The following is a 22,974-nucleotide window of genomic DNA, read 5'->3' as shown; positions in this document are numbered from 1 at the left end:
AAATAGCATTATTGTCCCAAAGCAAAATGCTTAGTTTAGAGTTGTGGCAAGAAATAAAAGACCAAACAATCAATCTTTTCTTTGATAATGAATTTTGCTTAGATGAGCTCATATATCAGTATGGAGTAAATATCAGTTGAGAATACAAACACAGAAATAGGTCTTACTAGAGCACCCCTGTTTCCACTTAATGAAACATAAAATGTACACACAAATTATAGAAAGTGCAAATGTGCTATCTCAACAGGAAAATAATTGGAAGTACTAGCAATTAATTTTGCAAGAACCAAAAGCTACAAAGCTAAACCACAAGAACCCATTACATTAAAAAAATAAAATGTTAGATAACTGGATAGACGGACAAAGAAAATTCTAATTCCTCTTCAAAACACTGGTAGGACACTGTTAGACAAAGAGGAATACTTTATGTAATAATCCCTCCAAAGAACTCAGGGTTTTCATTATTCTAAGAATTTGGAAATGGAAAAACAGGTTTAGTCGGTGAACAGATTTGACTGAGTGGCTTCTCACTATTGGTCATTATTTTAGCTAGCAGATGCTTTTGGTGAAAAGAAAATTTCTATCAGCAAGCCTTTAAATAGGTTTTTGCTGATAGAATTCCTAAGATGGCAAATTACATTCATATCCAATTATAAATATTCTGTAGTTTTTTTAAACTTTCACCAAAAAATGACACTAAGAGGGTTCAAGTATTATACAGGATTGCTTGTAAAACAATGTATGAAATATTGTTTGATAAAAAGGTATAAGAAACTAAAAGGTTTAATGAAAAGACAGATTGGACTTAAGGTTATCTCAGTTTGAATTATCAAACAACTGCTTTGAGTTAGTGACCCTGAATGTCAATGGCCTCACCTATAAAATGGGTGTCCTAATCTTTGCTTTATTAAATCTGAGAGGTGTGAGAAAAAATGCAGTACACAAAATGGCTAGCATCGTGCCTGATACTTAGTAAGTAGGTATGTATTCTTCAAGGTTGGAAACAGCACAATGATGATGAATTTGAAAAACACAGAGTTATATATAAGTAGCAGTCAACATTTTTTTCAATGCTTGGAATCCAAAATGCCCCTAGAGAGGGTCACAAGCCTGGAGGTAGGGAACACAGCAGTTCTTTTCTTAGGGCCAGTAGATTTTTAGCTCCATTAAAACCATCACTACTATATAAAAACAGTAGTAGTGGTCATGCTTTCATGTATTCTTTCAGCAAATAACCTGTCTCCTTTCTGTTTGGAAATGCTGGACAATCTTCCTGGCCTTCATTGCCTTGCTCCAGGCTGAGCAGAGGAGCTTGTGATTTCAAATTATAAACTGGAACTCTGACAAGTGGTTCCATAATCAAATGTAAGGCTTATTCAAAATGTGCACATTTCCTTTTAAAATAGTCTTGGGCTGAGTTGGCTTCATGGCCTCAGAGAATGGGCAGATACCTAAGAGTGGGCCTTCAGGGGCAAAGAATAAATCTCATGCTTCCTACAACATTTCCCCATTGTCTTACTGGTAATGAAAGTTCTTTTAACTAGAACAAAGTCTTTTATTTTGCATTTGGTGCCAAGGATTAATATGCAAGTACTGTAAGTAATAAACTGACTTAAGTTCAAGAGAGAGATAACAAGCAAAATAATAGAGGCCAAGAAAAAATTTCACCTCCTTCTCAGTTTGGCTGGATATAGAAATAGTGGTATGGAACTCTTTTTACCCAGAGTTAACTGGGAAACGCTTGAGAAACTTTCTTGAAAGATGATCAGCAACACAGTGTGATACTATTTACATAAAACACATATCAGCAAATCAACAACATACATTTTCTACATATTACAAATACACCAAATACAGGTCTTGAGGCTACGTAACAAGATGATAACAATGACTTCTTTTTTCTGGAGAAGTAGATGGATTTGAGGATAGATCAACTTATCTGGAAATATTTTTAAGTCCTTTGGAGATGTAGTTATACATTGTAGTCATACATTTTTAATAATTAGACAATAAAACTAAAGAAAAATAATCTAAAATGTGTCAACTCAACTATTAGAAAATTACATGATGGGGCATATATAAAGAAGTCTAACCAAAGCCCTTCCTAACTAATATCTATTTAATAAGTTCTTATTCAGTACCAGCTACATGTATAAAATGACCAAACAGTATTTTTTGTGCATATAAAACTGGAGGTAGTTATTGAGCCTCACTCTTTGGATTAGAATCCATAAAGCCTAATCAATATAATTTCAGAGTTTACAATAGAGATGAGCAGATTCCACCTCACTCTACTCCCTCCTACCTTCCTCATTTTTTAAACTTTTAGAACTAATGACCGTTTATGACAGCCAGATATCAAACCTATAGACCAAAGAAAAGGCCTAATCTGACACCAATTTTATCAAAGTATGTCAAAGTCAATTTCTATATTCCATAATGCTTGGATGCAAAGTGCAGAGGTGAAGATGAAGCATGGCTGTAGCTGCCACACAGATTCGCTTAGGAAGTTAAGCACCTGAAGGAAGTGAAGTCACCAGAAGTAGTAAGATGATAAGAATGCTGAAGTCTGAAGTTTTAAACATAATTAAAATGGTTTGTAGTTGTTTCTTTGATTCTGCAGGGACCAACTACTTCACTTACACTTTTAAACATTTTTAACCACTGGGGAAATTAATGGATAACCTGCTAAAACAGTGCAGCTATTTTTTATCACAGCCAATTTCTTCAGCCTTACGGCAATTACAGTGTCTTTCTATTACAAAGGGAACCTCTGGGCATGGACGCAAACATAAGAAAGCAACAGAATTAGATTCTGAAAAGAATGGACTGGCATAGGTTTGAATGACAAGCCCAGAGTCTATAAATCTGTATCATTTAAAAAAGAATTAGCCTTACTAGCAGGAGAATAGACTCATGAGCTGTACTTTTTCTTTTAATTCTTCTATTTCTATAGAGAAACCCATGGATAGATAGGGAGATTACAAATGAAACATTACAAACACCTGATGAAATAATCACATGGTAATAAATTAGAAGCAAGGTGTAAAAATGGTCCTGAAGAGAATCCTAACATTTAGAGGTAAGATGACACTATTTTTCAATAATTTTATTTACGTTTACATAAATGGAAGAGAACAGATCACATCCAGTTTGTCAGACTACATGCAATCCATTTGCTGTAAGAAGATCTGTGATGAAATACTGTAATACCGATCAGATTTAGAAAAAAATTTGTCAAGTAACAATTGCCAAAAATGTGGTCAGTTAAACTCAATTTTAGTTTTTCAGAAGAATTATCAGCAATAAAGAGGGTACAACAAAACAGAGGAATATGGTTAGGAAAGAGATTCCTAAAGTGAAATATATGTAACTCAGAGAATTATAAATGAATGGAATCAAACCATGGGCTTTAGAATCTCAGCATTAGCTGTATGACCTTGGGCAAGCTGCTCAACCTTCTGAGCTTCAGTTTTTTCATTTATAAAATGGGTGTAATGATGCCTACCTGGCAAAACTGTTATAAAGATCAGCGATAATGCTGCCTAGCAGAGAGCAGGAGCTCAGTCAATGGAGTTCATCACTATTCACAGGCAGATTAAGGAAGGGAGGTTACCAGACTATTAGTCACTCAGCTGACGAGGGACAGATCAAGGTCCCATCATCCACAGCAGCTGATGCCCAAGTTAGTGTGAATTTCTCTGTACAGCCAATCTGACCCTCAGCCATTTTCTTACCCAAAGGAACAGAACTATATGTAATATTATAATAACAAAAACATGTAGCACTACTAGAGTATTACAAGTAAACTACAAGTAAGGGGGTTTCGCTCAGAGGTCAGTAAAAAAATTTAGTAATTAATTAAAAATTCCCAACAGTTTGATGTAAAACATTAAAAGAAATCATCACATTGCCTTAACTAGGAATTCTTTCTAATTTCTAAGACTTCAGAAGAAAGCCCATTTTCATATGGTTTGATAGTCTGCAGTGGATCTGTTTAAGACCTTTTGGAAAAATAAGTTTATCCAAGGATAAAGGTCAGGGTAATGTATACATAGTTTCATATTCTTTATAACAGTGCAGCACAGTAAATAAAAAGAAAAATCAGAATTTTGTATATGTGAAATTAGAAAGAACAAGTCATTCATTATTATTAAAGATTCACCATTTATTGCTGGGCAGAAATATCTCATGGTTGCTTCTGCAGGAGTTTCAGGAGATGCTTGCCCACTTGCTGTGATTTGTTTCAGATAATGTGAGTGTTCCCCCCAGTGCCTTGTTTTCCAAAAGTTCACTGCTTGGTTTTATAACTCCAAGGTACAGATTCCCACTGCAGTTGCTGAAGTGCAGTATAACTTAGATGCCCGAGAGGGAACATTTTGGGTATTCTTTACTCAGTCAAGCTCATCCCCTGTGCTTAAAGTCCAAAACAACTGAACACCAAAGTACTTCCTATCAGACTTCTTCCCACTCCTCAGGCCCTCTCTCCTGCAAACATGACACTAGGATGATGTCCTTACTTGCCCTCATTTTTCCTGTGGTTTCTAGGCATAAAAAGAAAAACTTTTACCTCTCTGTGATGTTTGCAACCCTCAATTCCCTTTTCCTTTCAATACTAATAAATAGAGTAATTCATATTTCACATAATAGAGATAAGTTCTTTGAGCCTACACAAGTGAATGGCACAGACTCAACTATTACAGAAAAAGATATTACCTTGAGGAGTGCTGTAAATACTTAAATAAAGTGTCAGGAAATTATTGAAACACAACATGTCATTGCTTAGACTTCAACTATTGAATTAAAAGTTACTGAGATTGATATCTTCAAATTAAAAGTAGGTCACTGAAAGAACAACAAATTCCCCTTCATGAAAAACTGTAGTGGAATGATCAAAATATGAAATATTAAGTATTTTTAAATTTGGCAGTAATGAGATAAAATACTTTGCCTATTTTTAAAATAAAAATCAGTAAATAAAAAATCTTTGTTGCACTGAGATAAACTCAAATATCAGTTTGTTGTCAATTTTTAAACATAAATGTATTTTGTACTTGGAGAAATTCAAGAGGTTTCACAAGTCGTTGCTCAGTTTCACCTGATTGCTGAGTGGCAACAGATCTGAACAATCTTTCCTCATCATTTGAACATCGTCTAATGTCAGAAAGTCTTTTTCTTCTTAAATTTGGTATGTTGAAAACTATGATCTGCAAGGTAACTATTTTAAAGTGCTGCTCAGACATAGGCAATAGAACCCATCAAATGTTAGCTAGATAACACCAGTATTTTCTCAGTCTTCTTAAACTGCAAAAAAAATGTGAGAATATGAACAGAATTGCTCAGAACTGCTAAGCTTCTCTTTAACATGTTATTTGTCCTCTGTAGCATGTTTGAAAGTGTACGGAATGACTAGACAAAGTGTAAAAGAAAGAGACATTTTGTAGTTTGGTATCTGGAGATAGTCTAAACGTTCCAAGACTTGTTTATGTTCCTTATTTTATACTTCACATAAACACAAAAAGTTTCAATTCTGAGATGACCTTTGCCAATGTACAAACAAATATGATGAGCATTTCTGTGAATAAATCAATAGATGATTTAATAAGGTGTAAGAGATGCACCCAATTTGCAAGAAGAGTAAGCAGTTCAGAAATTTTAAAAAGCACTATTATATCTGACAGGTAAAACACAAAGGTGGATTATAAAGAATTGTGGGAAAACAACTACTACTTAGATGCAAAGACATTGGAGATAGGAATGCAAAAGTCAATCTCTAAAACAGTGTAACCATTTCCAAATTACATGGATTAAACTGGATTCTCATGTTCCCTACATTTGGGAGCACTAAGAAGACCCGTGAGACAGGTGTTATAGAATTCAGTCCACATGGAGTGCATCATTCTTAAACTTGTTTGTCAAAAGACAAAGTGAAAAAAAGTGGAGGTAATTATTAATTAACTCACACCCTGTTTACATTTAGGTTGTCAATTCTAACCATTTGTTTTACTAAATTCTGCTGTTTCAGTTGTTCTTAATTTCATTAGGAAATCATGTTTGCAATTAAATAATTACCTTGATATTTAAGAGTTTTGTATCTTATATTATGAACATGGTTCAGGAAAGATTTTCAAATAATAAATTCATAAGTTTTAATTAGATAATAAATGCTAACTCTTCATAGAGAATTCAAAAAGGTCACACTGAGGGGGTGTTTTAATTAGTCTTCTCTGTGTTGGATCCTAACTATCACAATAGTCACTCTTTGCTCTAAAATATATTATACAAATGCATTAGGATTTGACTATAAACTCAGAAAGCTGTAAGAGAAATATTTAAGTATATGCAGAAATTTGACAGTAGAGAATTATTGCAAAGTTCAAACAATGTTACAAAACCAAAAACTTGAAAAAAGTTTTACAATGTAATAGATTTTTTAAAAGCAATTGTGCTTAACCTCATCAAAAATTGAACTATGATTAAAGCAGTTTTCTAGAAGTAATCAATTTTTGAAGATTTTATAAACTAATGACTCCATATCTGTACCTTCAGGTCTGGAGCTCTGGACCCCTATTTTCACTTGCCTATAAGGCAGTTCTACCTGAATGACCTAAAGACACCTCAGGAAAGCTAATTTTCCAATCTGTTTTTCTTTTCATATTTTCCATCCTGGTTAATGGTAATCAATTACCTATTTTGCAGTCAAAGTAGTTCTGAGTTATACATATGTAGGCTAGACATAAAAGAAGTGGGCTTTATGAAATATTTATGGTTTTACTTTTGGTATTTTCCAGGATCCACAAATTTTGTCAACCAGTTGTCTCAATAAATGAATGAAAAAGTTAAACCTAAAAGCAGCATGCATGATGATCCATATTCAAATGGAAAGGAAATTTTCCACTTTTAATTCATGGGCTCCTCTCTGATTTAGAGAGTAAGTTAAAACAATCAAAATCTTCATAAGAAGAGGAAGAGGAAAAGGAAGAGAAAGGAGAGAGGAGGGAAACAGAAGAAACCATCTGTTTATTTAGTCTAATACACTACTAATTCTTGGATTCTTAGGGGTAAAAGTGGGCAGAGCAGGTGGGAGTGGAGGCAGAACTGGACAAACAAAAGTGAAGGCACTGTCCTCTCAGGTTTCTCACAGATGCCTTCCCCTGTATTTATTGTCCTCTTCTGCCCTAATCTCCCACTTCAGACCACCAACACCATCACATCTCCCTTTCTGTCACCTTATCCAGGCCTGCCATCTTCAAATGATGCACATGTCTCAAAATAATTCCCTCATCCCTCCCAATCCCCAACTTCTAATTCCTTTTATGCCTTAGTCTTACCTACTAGTTATAGACAAAAGAGATATAATAAATGTCAATTGGGGTGTTAGTAATTAATAATAATTTAATGGTTGCTCCTCCAGATAGAACTTGGAAGATAAAACAAATAGTCAACACTTAAAACCAAGGCAGAGATCTTGAACTTTGAAAGTTAAGAGTGAGGTTGTTAGCACAGTGGTTCTTCTGGTGTTCCCAAGTATCACTGTCTACGACTGTTTTCTCGGAGACTGTGCCCATATGGAAACAAACCAAGGTATCTACACTCAAAACTGGGAAGTGAGGTTCCTTTTAGGAATGAAAAGGACTCCATCATCTCCACCTTCATCTTCTGTGGGAGTTATTTTTTTTTAAGGAAGCAATTCATATTTCAAAAGTCTGTTATTTCCAGTTGTGCATTTAAATCCCTTCAAGTGTAAGTCTACCTAATCACAACTACCACATGTCTGAGCCTCAGTGCACCCACATAGTCTTCGCTTAGGGCACACTAAGTGAGTAGGTTCGCTTCCCTTTATTCGTTCCTTTCTTTGAAGCCGAGGTTGGTATAATAAGGAGTGTGCCTTTGAAATCTGGCTTTCATTATGGGTTAGGTTTTCAGTCCTGCTGTGCAGGCGTGATGGCAAGGTCCAGAACAACAGCTGTCTTCCACCCCAGGAATTTTACTGGAGTTTTGTTTCTTTTTTTGGTTACATTTCTAAGACCATGTGAGAGATACAATTGCATAAATTTTGGGAATAAGAAAGCCAACTAGGGGGAAAGGGTAAATCCAGAACCAATGTACTTGGCAAACAGGGACCTAGAATTATATCTAGTATTGCTAGTTAGCTCATTCAATGGCATTTTTCCCTATTGATGACAACATTTAACAAAATGTTGATAATAAAAGTGGAAGGAATAACAATGATGACAATATTAATGATGACAGGAGAATTTTTGTACCAGCTATTATTCTAGGCACTTTATATTAATTAACACTAATAAAAACACTTAACCCTCACAACAAAGAGTAGGTACCATTATTATCCTCACTTAATAAACGAGGAGCCTGACATTTAGAAAGGTTAAAAAAGTTGCCAAAGGAAATTGACAGAGCTGACATTATATAGTGGTACCACTCAACTTTGCCCCTATCACTTTCAAAATCCGACTTTGTAAAGCTGTCATTTAAAATAGCATCTGGATAGTGGCTCCTGAAACAACCTTTATTAACCCCCTGCCAACACATAAAGACACATGTGAAACAGAAATTGCAACCCTGCCATGAACAGGGAATTCAAAGCACACAAACAGAAATAAAAATGTAAAAAGTACTCATCCTTGAGAGTAGTCAAGAAAGTATACGAATGCACATTACTTCATTTTTAACCCATCAGCTAGCTAGAAAAAATTAAAAAGACTGATAATGTCGATCTCTGGTTAGAAAACTAGAAAATAGGCATTTGTATGACAGGAAGACAAACTGACTGAAGCCTCTGAGGATGTAGTTTTGAAGTGGCTATCAAAATTTTAAGTGTCTATAATTAACATTATAACCAACCAACAACTTCACTTCTAGGGGCTTTATCCTTAAGGACTATGTGCAGGTTTGCACGACCTCATATTCCCCAGGTTTGCCAGAGCACTGGTGAGAAACTTGAGACAACAGGAGCATGTCAATAGCAGAGAATACAAGCTGTAGTTTATCTGTGTGACGTGATACTATGCAGCTATTTAAAAACTAATTAAGACACACATATATAGGCAGGCAGGGAAAGAGCTCCAAGGACTTCTTAGAAAAATTTTTTTAATAAAAAACATTTATTAGCAAAAGGCATGATATAGGTGTACACATAAGTATCACACCTTTGATGGTATGTATTTTCTGGGACGAGAAGTAGAAGTGAGAGGAAACAGGGGGCTTTCACTTATTGTTTTGTGTGTTAATTTTGTACAATACAATGTATTCATTTGTTACTTAAGTAATAATCAACCATAATTCCTAAATGCCAACAAAGAAAGGGAAGAAGGAAGGGAGGGACGGAATGGAAGAAACAGGCTGGGTCAGAAACATCAAAATACAATCAAATTAGTGTCTGTTTACAAGAGAGTTAACTACAAGCTTCAAGAGGAGAGTTATTCAAATATCATCTGGCATGTAGTAAGCACTTATATTTAGGAAGGGCAGGAGGATAAGTGAAAGTAAAAAGGAAGAGAAGATGGGAGAAAGTAAGTCCAGAGAAAAAGAGAATAAACAACAAATTATCTGTTAAAGCAAAAAAAAAGAAAAGAAATGCAACGCCAATATTTGTCAATGTGAAATGTCAAGGTTAAAAACATGAAAGAGGACATTTAGTGTCAATTGAAGTTATCATTTTCTTGGGAGCTACAACAGTCAAAACATGGTGAGAGAGCCCTGTACACACATCCGCTGTGTCCTCCTCAGCCCCATCCAGTGCTCACCAGGCTTCAGCCAACCCGCCACTTTTCAGTCCTACAAATGCAGTGGCCCCCCACCAAGGGCTCCAGAGCTCACCCTGCTCCCTCACACTGGCCTATGTCTCCCTCCCTCCTTGACCCTCATTTGGCTCACTTCACTTCATTCCTCAGATGGTAGTTTCACTGACTTCACACAATAAAGGTATTCGTGAGTGCCTTCTTTCTATCAGGCACGGTGACAGACACAGGCATTTCATGGGAAACTGGGTGAGGTTTCCTGCTTTATGCTTACTGCACTCAACACTTCCATGCACGGCACACTTATCATGACTGAAATGAATGCTGAAAGCAGCATTTGTAAGGATCACTTTCTTGCAGAAAGAACATCTACCATAAATAAACTGCCAAGTGTTAGTGGTGAGGCAGGCATTCTTCTTAAAAGAAGGCACAAGATAAGGATGCCTGATACTAACATTGGGACTTTACATTTCTCTGGAATTTCTATTAATTACAATGAAATAAGAAAAAGAAATAAGAACTCTGAAGACTGGGAACGAGATAGCACAATGGTCTATCAGATAGCACAATAGTCTAAGAAAATAATGTGAATTATACACAAGATGCATAAGAATGCTTCATACACAGTATTATTCATACTGGGAAAAAAATTAGGAATAATCCATATCCCAAAAAAGTAGACAAATGGTAAAACAAATTATTATATAGTCTATGGTATAATAATATGGTGTCATAAAATGCAAGGTTTTGGGGTATATTTAATGACAAAAGAGTGTATGATTATAATGTATACATGGAAATATTTTTATATTAAATATCAAATATTCTCAAATGCCATATTGAGGACTTAGAGGTGATTTTTGCATTATTACTTAAACTTTTCAATATTTTCCAAATCCTGTAAATTATACTTGCATTGCTTTTAAAATACAGGACAGTTTAAAACACTAATTCCACAAAAGGACTGAAAAAATTAAGGTCATATGAGACATCTTCTATAACTGTTAATAATTAAAGAGACTGACAAGACCAAATGTATGGAAGATGGAGAGCAGTGGAATTTCCATACATTGCTAACGAGAACTTAAAACTCTATAGCCACTTTGGAAAATGGCTTGGCAGCCTCTTACAAAGTAAAAAATACATCTTCCCTGGGACCAAACAATTCTACTAGTAGATACTTACCTAAAAGAAAGAAAAATATTGCATCACAAAAAGACTTGTACAAGAATGTTCACAGCAACTTCATTTGTAATAATCAAAAACCCAAATATCCGTCCAACAGGGAAATGGGTAAACAAATTATATAATAGTGATATAATGAATTATCACTCAGAAACAGAAGGGGGAAAAGTGCTGATCCATATGACTAAGACAGATTTCATAAACTGTATACATTAAAGAAGCCAGACACAAAAGACAACAGACAAAACTACAGTGATTGATAAGAATCTGAACTGTGGTCCTCTCTGCTGAGGGGTGGAGAGAGGTGTGGGGATTGACTAGCAAGGAGCATGAGGAACTTTCTAGAACTACTGGAAACTTTTACATCTTGATAAAGGTGTGGATTTCATGGGTGTATGCATTTGTCAATCTCACTGCACTATACAATTAAGTGCATTTTGCTCTATGTAAATTATACCTTAATAAAGAATAAAGGTTTTGAAACTCACACTAAGGTGTTTAAAGATAAAAATTGATAGACCATTTATCTCCTCAGGCAAGGAAAACAAAATAAAAAATGAACAAGTGGGACTACATCAAACTAAAAACCTGTTAGCAAAGGACACCAATAGCAGAACAAAAAGGCACCCTACAGTATGATAGAATATATTCATAAATAATTTATCAGATAAGGGGTTAACATCCAAAATATATAAGGAAATCACATGGCTCAACACCCCAAAACCAAATAACCTGATTAAAAAATAGGTGGAGGATCTGAACAGACATTTCTCCAAAGAAGAAATTCAAATGGGTAACAGGCACAGAAAAGATGCTCCACATCGCTGATCACCAGGGAAATGCAAATTAAAACCACAATGAGATATCATCTCACACCAGTTAGGATGACCAATATCCAAAAGACAAGGAACAACAAATGCTGGCGAGGATGTGGAGAAAGGAAAACCCTTCTACACTGTTGGTGGGAATGTAAAATGGTTCAATCACTGTGGAAAGCAATATGGAATTTCTTCAAAAAACTAAAAATAGAAATACCATTTGACTCAGTAATATGCCCCTAGGAATTTACCTGAAGAAAACAAGAACCATGATTTGAAAAGCATATGCACCCCTCTGCTTATCGCTGTATTATTTACAATAGCGAAGATACGGAAGCAACCTAAGTGTCCATCAGTAGATGAATGGATAAAGAAGATGTGGTACATATACACAACGGAATATTATTCACCCACAAATCAAAATAAATCCTGCAACTTGCAACAACATGGATAGATCTAGAGGGTATCATGCTGAGTGAAATAAGCCAGGTAGAGAAAGACAAATAACAAATGATTTCATTCATTTGTGGAGTATAAAAACAACGCAAAACTGAAGGAACAAAATGGCAGTAGACTCACAGACACGGAGAAGGAACTAGCTGTTACCAAGGGGAGGAGTTGGGAGGGTGGTGGAGAGGGAAAAGGGGATTAAGGGGCACTATAATTGGCAATCCCAGTGTAAGTGGGTCACAGGGAAGGCAGTGCAGTACAGAGAACTCAAGTAATGACACTACAGCATCTTACCACGTTGATAGACAGTGACTGCAATGGTGAGGGGGACTTGATAATATGGGTGAATGTTAAAACCACTGTGTTGTTTATGTAAGACCATTGTAAGACTGTGTATCAATGATATTTAAATAAAAAAAATCAGTAGGCCATTTACTACCCCTCAAATCGCAGGAAGCTTGTGCCACAAATTTGCAGGGCTTACCACACATGAGGTAAAGTAGCAAAGAAAATATTACTACATTATTTTCTGGTATTTGTACCATTTGTACCTTAATTTACATATCCTATTAGTTTACATTTAAACCCACTGACACTTCCATACTTTTCATTCACTGACATCTATTTGATCACTTTGCAAAGACTGAAGAAAGTCCTACAAGAAAGGGAGCAGGAAACTGATAGAAGTGCAGAGCTCTCTGCCCATGCTCCATGGAAGGCTAGGAACACCACACTCATGGTGTTAACTAAATTTATAAGCTCTTACAGTCTTTATGACCTGAGTTTTGCATACTGGCTCTGTGTCTTTAGGCAAACCTTATTATATTAGTATTAATTTTGGTTTATTTTGAAAGCTATCAAAATTCAAGTTAAGTCCAAGTCTTTAAGAATAAACTGTTTAGTAATCAAGACAATTCGGTACTGGCAAAAGAATAGACCCATAGACAAATGGAACAGACTAGAGAGCCCAGATATAAACCCAAGCATATATTGTCAATTAGTATATGATAAACGAGCCATGGATATACAATGGGGAAATGACAGCCTCTTCAACAGCTGGTGTTGGCAAATCCAGACAGCTACATGCAAGAGATTGAAACTGGATTATTGTCTAACTCCATACACAAAGGTAAACTCGAAATGGATCAAAGACCTGAATGTAAGTCATGAAACCATAAAACTCTTAGAAGAACACATAGGCAAAAATCTTTTGACTATAAACATGAGCAACTTTTTCCTGAATGCATCTCCTCAGGCAAGGGAAACAAAATCAGAAATGAACAAAAGGGACTACATCATGATAAAAACTTCTGTACAGCAAGGGACACCATCAGCAGAACAAAAAAGCATCCTACAGTATGGGAGAATATATTTATAAATGACATACCCAACAAGGGGTTAACATCCAAAATATATAAAGAACTCATATGCCTCAACACCCAAAAAGCAAACAACCCTATTAAAAAAATGGGCAGAGGATATGAACAGACCCTTCTCCAAAGAAGAAATTCAGATGGCCAACAGGCACATGAAAAGATGCTCCACATTGCTAATCATCAGAGAAATGCAAATTAAAACCACAATGAGATATCACTTCACACCAGTTAGAATGGCCAACATAGAAAAGAATAGGAAAAACAAATGCTGGCGAGGATGCAGAGAAAGGGGAACCCTCCTACACTGCTGGTGGAAATGCAAACTAGTTCAACCATTGTGGAGAGTAGTATGGAGATTCCTTAAAAAACTAAAGTTAGAAATACCATTTGACCCAGGAATTCCACTCCTAGGAATTTACTCTAAGAATGCAGGATCCAAGTTTGAAAAAGACACATGCACCCCTATGTTTATTGCAGCACTATTTACAATAGCTAAGAAATGGAAGCAACCTAAGTGTCCATCAGTAGATGAATGGATAAAGATGTGGTACATATACACAATGGAATATTATTCAGCCATAAGAAGAAAACAAATCCTACCATTTGCAACAACATGGATGGAACTAGAGGGTATTATGCTCAGTGTAATAAGCGAGGCAGAGAAAGACAAGTACCAAATGATTTCACTCATCTGTGGAGCATAAGAACAAAACAAAACCTGAAGGAACAAAACAGCAGCAGACTCACAGAACCCAAGAATGGACTAACAGTTGCCAAAGGAAAAGGGACTGGGGAGGATGGATGGGAAAGGAGGGAGAAGGGGAATACAGGGCATTACAATTAGCACACATAATATCAGTGGGGGGGCGCGCAAGGGGAAGGCAGTGTAGCACAGAGAAGACAAGTAGTGACTCTATAGCGTTTTACTATGCTGATGGACAGTGACTGTAATGGGGTATGTGGTGGGGACTTGATAATGGGGGGAATCTAGTAACCACAATGTTGCTCATATAATTATATATTAATGATACCAAAATGAAAAAGAATTAACAGTAAAAAAAAAGCACAATAAAATGGGCAAAAAAAACCCCTGTTTATAGGAAAATGTACCCAAACAATATAAAATGTACATGCCTGCTCATTTCTCAGAGCACATAAAAATTATTTTGAAAATGATGTCTAGAAATCTGTTGTTAAATTCTGATTCTGTTCTCCTTAGGTATAAACAATTTTGCCATTCAGTGCGTTCTTAAATTCAATTCTGATATGAGTGAGTTTTTGCCAGTATATTTCAATTGCGTTTAAATTTGAAATAACATTTTTAATGACTTTTTAGCTGGTAAGTCACTCTTTTTTTCTGGGCTCAGATAATGCCCTTTTTTCCAAAAGGGCATCTTTAAAGATAAGTAAAGCAACAATCCCCATTTGTTATTATTAAAATAGAAGATTTTGTTGGATTATCTTCCCTCTCTTATCTATCAATTTAAAATATCACTTTAAGTCCAGAAAGTTGTTGATTTGTCTTTTTGCTGTACAGAAAAGGCGTCGAATCCATATGCCAGTGAACATTCAGATCAATTCATATCAGAATTTGTTCATATTACCTAGTTGTTTACAACTGGTTTTGGCAGACACATTTTTACAGTAACTCAATGTAACAAGAAAATAGGCTAGAATATAGACTACAATATTGTATTATAATGATCAAACTTGAGCCTACAACTTAATTATTCCAACCACTAAAAAAATGTCAGTGTAACTTGGTAGAGGTGCTAATTAACACTACAAGGCAATTGTTTTAAAATGCATAATTACCAAGTTAACATGTTATACACCTTCAATTCTCATGTTGTATGTAATAAAATTTACTTTTATATGTCAATAAAAATAGGTTAGAACTTGACTTGCACATGTCAATTATGAAATAAATAGAATTTTTTTGGTTTATGTTATGAAAATGATCACGATCACATTTCCAGTCATTAACACAAATGGACCATATGCCAGATAAAATTTTAAAAAATATATACATATCTGAATTAGAGATATATGGAAATCCATGGTCAAAGTTTGTTCTCAGGAGAATAAAATAAGTCATTAAAAAAGACTGGATCCATTAATGCTAACTCAGTTCAAAAGCTGTCTATATTCAAACTGTCCCATTTTTCAATCACTGCTTTTGGAAGGCAAGAACTCTCTCACCATATGCCTATGGTCTGAAAGCACACATCATAACGGCTGTTCTCAAAGACTTGCAAAATTTACAAAGATTCTGTGACTTCCTGACTCACAGAGAGCTGTAAATAGAACTTATTTTAAGGCGTTTCAACACTAGTTTTCCTGATACCAGCAGAATAAATACATCAGTGCAAATGGACATCAAAGTAATTTGATTACTTTCTCTTCCTGGGTTTTAAAATGCAAATCCTTCACGTGCTTCAAGTTTTGGATAAAGACTTAGAACACAGGCTTTCCCTTGGTGAGATACATAAGGGGGCCTGACTCTCTTTTTCAGACCCTCTCTCTGTGGTACTTCTTTCATTCCCATACATCAGTTACCACCCTGCTGAAGTAACTCAAATCTATCTCTGGTTCTGACCTCTCTTCTGAGGACCAGTCCTGGCTACTCTGACTAGAGATAGGTGGCTTAATCTCAGCATGTCCAAAATCATGTCCTCTTGGTCCATTCAAACCTGTTCCTTTAAAACCCTCTGTTAATGCATTCACAATACATGCAGAAAATCAAATTAGAAACCTGGGAGCCATCCTAGACTTTCCTCTCTCTCTCATCACCACTGCCAATCTCATGTCATCTCTACTTCCTAATTGTCTTTGGAAATCATCACTGTCAGTGTCACTGTCTTGAATCAAGTTTTTCTTCATTTCTCCAGGAAACTATTATAACAGATACCTAAATGGTCTCTCTACTTCCAGTCCCACACATTCTAGGTCATCTTCCACATTCAGCTAGGGAGATTTCTATAAAATACAAATGTAATCATGTCATTTCTTAAACCCGTGTGATGATTTGCTATATGTAAGTCCAAAGTTCTTATTTCAGCATTTAAAGCTCTTCCTGTTTTAGCCCCTGACAGCTTTTCTCAGCATCATCTCAAATACGCACAGACCCCAAGCTATGGTCCACTGTGCCCCTTGTAATCCTGAGAACTTTGCAGATCTTGTTCTTTTACCTCAATAATTCCTACTCATCTTTTAAAGCAGTTCAAATACCACCTTTTCTGGAAAGATGTCCCTGATGTTTCCATTTAGAATCAAGTGTTACTCCCTTTGTATGCTCACTGTCTATTTTTCCTATTATTATTATTGTGTTTATGTTGACCTTTTTTCACCAGCTTCTGGAAACTGCTGGAAAACACCTCGCAGAAGACATAGAGTGTATTCCTGTCACATCTAAGAAAGGCTTTGTGCTCAATCTCCATTTCAAGCTTAAATAACATTGGCAGTGTTGTAGGTATAGTTTTCTCCCAAATAGTTAATGATGCCAAGTGGCCACATAGCTAAATGTAGAATGTGCATGACTTTCAGGATGCTTATTTAGAGAGAGAGAGAGAGACGTTGAGTCTCCTCCTCAAGAGGCTGAACGATCTGGAGATTCCCAGTAGTGGACCAGAAGCATATGCCCCATGACTAATGTTTTAATGAACTCCACCTCAAGATTATGCTGATTTGAAATCCAATAATATTATGTATGGAGTTCTCAAATTTCCTGCTGGACAAGAAAGAATGAACTTGGAGAGTTAGAGTCAAATAGTGACATAATTCTCTGTTGCCATTTTGGGTTCTTTCCCCCAACTCTTTCATTCAATACACACATACACAGAGTTCCTGCTCTCATGGAGTATTCAGTGTTTTAGGGAAGACATACATCCCAGACTGAGGTAGTGGTAAAAGCTGTGGTTCTCGGTAGGGTTAGTGTTGCTTGCGCAGGGGATATTTGACAATATCAGGAGACATTTTTAATTTTACCAGTTGCATCTAGTAGGTAGACATCAGGGACGCTGCTTACAATGCACAGGACAACTCCTCACAACAAAGAATTATCCAGTCCAGACTGTGAATAGTGCTGAAGTTGAGAAACCCTGATCTATAGGAAAACTACTCAGAACTATAATAGAACATAGAAATTTGACCAGAAATGAGAGAGACTTTATTGAGAGTGATGGATGAGCTGAAATCTGAGAGACCAGGAGAAAAAGGAGCTGAGTAGGTGGTTGGTGATGGAGAGAGAAAAGTTCTAAACAGAGGGACCACAGGTATTAAGTCCCTGAGGTGCATGTACCATTAAGAGACAGAGACTCTGGCTGACATGCCAAAAGGAAGGGTAGATAACTCAGTGTTGATGTTGTAAAGACAGCCAGTGCTAATCATGCAAGTACATTATCAGAATGGTTTAGGATTTTGTTCTGTATCTTATGGCAGTGAAAAGGCACTGAAGGGTTTTTGAGGAAAGGGTCAGTTTTAAAATGATAAAAATGAATTTAGAAAAGGTCTCTCCAGCTGCAGGGTGGAAGAAATATTGAAAGAGAGCTTGGATAAGTGCAGGAGGACACTAGGAATCCAAGGAAGAGATGATGGCATTGGACTAGGAGAGTGGCAGTGGAGGTGGACAAAGTGCACCCACTTACAAGCGCAGACCTGTGGGTGCACAATGTGGCCGGGCTCTGGGGAATGAGGGAAGGACAAGTGTCAGAGATGGTGTGTGGTTCTGACCACTCTCTCAGGGATGGTGGTGGCATTCCCTGAGACAGCAAAGAGTGGAAGAGGATTAAGTTTAGCAGAGGAAGATCCAGAATTTGGTTTTAAACATACTGATGTGTTGAGACACCAGCAGAAATAGCAATTTGGCAATTGGGACAATGGGTCTGGAGAGCAAGGAAATGTCTGAGATTGTTTAGGCAGAGATAATAGGAGTAGAGAGGGTCTAGGGTCCAACTGAACTCTAGCTGCATCTATCACTTATATGTGAACCTCATCTGCTGTCAGTTTTTGTCAGATCTGTCTTATGCAGTCATGTCTCTTAGCTTACTTCCCATATTTATCTCACTGGTGAGCCACTAGGCTTTGCCTTCTGCCTTGTCCGTTCATTTGTTGTTGGGCCTAACTGCTCATTAATTTCAGGGAAGCATTTCTCTGTTTGCTTATTTGTGTCAATGACAAAACAAAACAAAACAAAACCAAAAAAAAACTTAACCTCCTTTCTACTCTGTGCAGCTTTTGTTGTCTTGGTTCCTTCATGCTGCTGACACCCAGAGTTGATGGATCCAGGGCTTTCCTCCACATTTGATTGCTCTTAGAATCCATTTTAATGTTTGTGCCCACTCTACATTCATAGACATTTTAAAATAAATTTTCCTTTTAGCTATTTCAAGGTCTGGGGTAAACAGCTCAGGAATTCAATTTCAGTGAATGAATCCTTAAACAGTTCAAACCGTCCCTTTTCTTACCATTATATCTGAAATTCACTGCCTTCAAGGAATACATCTTCCCTTGGTTTTATTTCTCCTTGCCAGAGGAAAGTCAAAAAGATTAAGTATGATTTCCAAAAGGTTTAGGGTCTATGTGATTGAGAAAAGCACAGATTAATAAAGAAAAGTCACATTTATGCTTCCCCAGATGAGAATTGTGTTTAGGTTTCACCTCCAGCCATAGAAGAGGCCATAAAGGATAATTTTCAGTGTTGTTAAGTCAATGATTCCCAATCCTAGAGGTATGTTAGAAACACCTATAACAGTAGACCCCTCTCCAAGGAGCTTATTCATAAGATATGAGAAGGGGTCTGTTCACCCAGATTTTCAAAGGCTGCAGAGGCGATTCTGAAATTGATTGCCTAAGAGATTTAAGTGACACCACCCAACCTAAGCATATGAGACTTCATTGGAAATAGTCACTCACAGCAGTGAGCGTATAATAATACTGTCCAAATAGGCAAGCCTGGGCCCAGCAGTCAGAAGAGTGAGGATCATGGAATGAATCACAAAGCAGAAGGGGAAAATCCCAATACACAGGATCCAGAAGCAGGACCCTGGTTATCCTGGCACTGCCAGCATGTTATTCTAATCACTACCTGAATCAGGTATAGAGACACCTGTAAGCAGAAGAGGGCAGCCAGGGTGGAGCAGCAGAAGCACTGGGTGTGTTGAGTTAAGGGGGCAGAGTTGAATGGGAAGAAAAAATTCTAGAGATAAGAGTGCTGAAGCTCAAAGACAGACGATGAGTTAACAGTCAATATGGATAATAATAGTTCCCAGGAAAATTGTGTGTGAAGTTTCTACCACCTGAGACCAGTAAGGACTGTGGCCTCTTTTTGTTTGGTTTAAACTTCTTTGTTGTTATTATTCACCTTGTTTCCCTATCTTTCCTATTTTCATAAGGAAATTAGGCAAAATGTTTTAAAAAGGAGACTGTGAATCATACCTATAATCTATTTTAAATTTGAGTCCTAGAGCTAAAAATTGGCTATATTACTAAAATATCAAATATGATCCTACCTGAATATTATATTCTGAAACAGAAAATAAAAACCCGGAAAGACCTTAGCAATATTATAAAACAGTATACTTAAATTTAGTAATATTTTGTGGAGAAATGATAACATAAACTAGGAAGTCATAAGGATGGGTAAACAAGCTTTAGAAACATTTTAATGTCTCAAAAATCTTGCACATTTCTAGAATCTGTCATAAATAAGAAATTGTCACTTTGCTAATTAGCATTATAAAGATGATTTAAGTCTCACAGACTTGGCAAAGCAAAAGAAGGAAGAGAGAAAGGTCAGTGAGGATCCTACTTCTCCTGAAATTTAAACCTTTTCTCACCCCCAGTCAGCATGAAGCAGCCAGAGTGGTCATCGCCCCCTTCCCCTGGCAGCAGCTGGGGCCTCCATCTGTAGAGCGGGGAATGAGACAGGGACCGTGGGCTTAGACAGAGTAGGGGTGAGGGCTTCTGGAAAAAACAATGCAAGATCCATTGTGGGATTTTCTCTGGCTTGCTAGGGGGCCCAGTTTGTTTTTCTGACTTTATCCAGGTGCTGCTTTTCTTCCTCCAGCTCTAAACAAATGAGTTGCAACCTGGGCAGTGTAGCAAGCAAGCCCAAAACAACATAGTAAAAACAGGAAAGATTCCATCTTGAAAATAAGATTGCATTTTAAAACCCAGTTAGTTAAAAAGTTTCTTAACATACTCTTTAACAAACAGACAATAACTCATCCCATCTTGGGAGCAAAGGAGGCAGTCTTGAGTGATATGCTCAGAGACCAGAAAGCTGCCATCCTGGGAGGAAATCAGAGCAGTAAATTTCTTGTAAATAACCAGGAACACTATAAGAAACTTAATGTCTCTTCAAAGATAAACATTTTGGGACCACTTAGAAGGTGTGCATCCCTAGCCCTTTGTCTCTCAACAGCCTATAAAACCCCTAGACAACCCTCCAAACCCCCTTAACTCCTCCCCCAGCCACCATTCGGCCTGAGCTTGCTTTATCTCTACATAAAAGCCCCTCACTTGCTCTCCTTAAAAAAATAATAAAATAAAGAAATTTAAACCTTTTCTTCTGTCACTTTGGCATTCTTCCAAATAAAATGAATGTCTCCCTGTCAGATGTATTTCTTAGGCACTATTGAGAGGGTGCTTATTATGGATAAATTAAAAGGGAAAAATGGAAATCCATGCTTTGCTTCTACAAACATCAACTAGCAAGCAGTTAATTAATGGAGGTGTTTTTGAGAAGCTTCATTTTCTCTCTTACTGGCTACTTTAAAGGAACCCAGCCCTAGGTACAGTCAGTAGCATCCTATCTCACAACAGCCCAGGGTCAGGCAGAGCTGGGCTTCCAGCTGAAGATGGCGACCGAAGCTCATGGGCGTGGCCAGCATTCAGTCCATTTCTCTTCTCTGATCTGTGGGGCGGAGAGCCAAAAGGGGAACTCTGGAGGAAGAGCTCATATCCTGTATTGAAGTGAACCCCCGGAGAAATCCATCACTTTGAAATACTACAGACAAGGAAACCAACCAAGAACAGTTTCACCTTTTGCCCTTGGGAAGCCAGGTTATGTTTATAGATATTTGGAGGAAAGCATGATTTTCATAGATGTGGAAGAAGGAGATAAGAGACAGCCTTGGTTTCATGGCAGCTCATCTCTAAAAATCTTCCAACGGAAAGAAAAAATGTGTAACCCCTTGTTGTGGTTGCTCTCGCTGTTGCCCTAGAGTCCTGTGAGTCTACCAGGGCGAACAGAGAGTGCCAAAGATGAGGGCACTGTAGACACAAACACAAGGAAGGCAGGAGGTCTAAATGAGCACTGCGATTCCCTGAAGGGATGGCTGCTGGCCCTAGTTTGAGAACACTGGCACAGGAAATTATAAGAGGCTCAAAATGGACAGGAGTCACACACTGCACTCTAGCTGAGCAGATCCACTGTCCAAGTACTGACAAAGCTAAGTTGAATCTGAATTAGCAGTGGCCCATGAGCTCAGAGCCCAAATGAAATTTTGTTTCAGTAAAGTAAAAACTAAATTTAAAATCATGCCATGCAACTCCAGGCCAGCAGAACTCAGAACCTGGCTACGGACTTGGGCTTCTAGCAGCCATGTTTGAAACACAGATTGAGGCCTGGCTGTCCTGCCTCCTTGCTCAACCATTCTGCCTGTGGAAATTGTTTTGAAATCTTAAATTCAGGATCTGAAGGACCCGGTTTTTCACAAAGAGACCAACAGGTTAAGAAACCAACAAATACTCCTGGTAAGGAAAATATTCAACACAGCCGTCAAAGTCAGTAAACCGCTTTTTTCCTCCCGTTGGCAAAGTCAGCAGAGCACCCCCAGCTCTCCCCTCCCCTCCTTCTCTGGGATCCTCTTTTGCCCTGCGCACGCCAAAATGCCACATACCAAAATAATATAAATTGCTCCCCCTGCTTGTGCTCAGGGTTTAGACCTTGGGAGATTACTCCCCTCTGACCCTGCCGGTGTAAAATAAAACCTCAACACGCCAAGACCTCCCTCTGAGTGCCGCTTGGTTCTTCCACCAGCAATCCAGTCCAGGTTTTCCATAACACTCCAAATAAGAATCATCTTTGTAGCTGAAGGAGGTGACTGCGTGGTGGAATTCAAGGACGCCACAATGACCTTTTTGCAAAAGGTATCCTGGCACCTTGCTGTGAACCTGAAATTGCAGCATTGTATATTCACTGATTTGGGTCTAGGATTTTTTAGTGTTTAAGACTTCCTTATGAAAAGAGAAACACCCCTGGAATACATAGCACCAATGAGCAAGGCACTGAGAGATGGAGAGAGAGGGATGGACCGGGCAGGTGCTGCATTTTAAGTGATGGCCAACTTTTTCAGTAAAGGATCAGAGAGAAATTATTTT

The 22,974-nt window shown here is 37.4% G+C and overlaps 1 protein-coding gene across 1 annotated transcript in view; it reads right to left on the bottom strand.

Annotated features, from left to right (window-relative positions):
• GPR158 (G protein-coupled receptor 158) overlaps nucleotides 1-22,974 on the bottom strand; it is a 365,517-nt gene that overhangs the window by 89,710 nt on the left and 252,833 nt on the right. The gene's annotated exons all lie outside the window — the stretch shown is intronic.

This window comes from Manis pentadactyla, chromosome 3 (assembly GCF_030020395.1).
Source record: "Manis pentadactyla isolate mManPen7 chromosome 3, mManPen7.hap1, whole genome shotgun sequence".
In the NCBI taxonomy this organism is placed as follows: Eukaryota; Metazoa; Chordata; class Mammalia; order Pholidota; family Manidae; genus Manis; species Manis pentadactyla.
The sequence above is the reverse complement of the archived record's forward strand: the minus strand, read 5'-3'. Positions and strand labels throughout refer to the sequence as shown.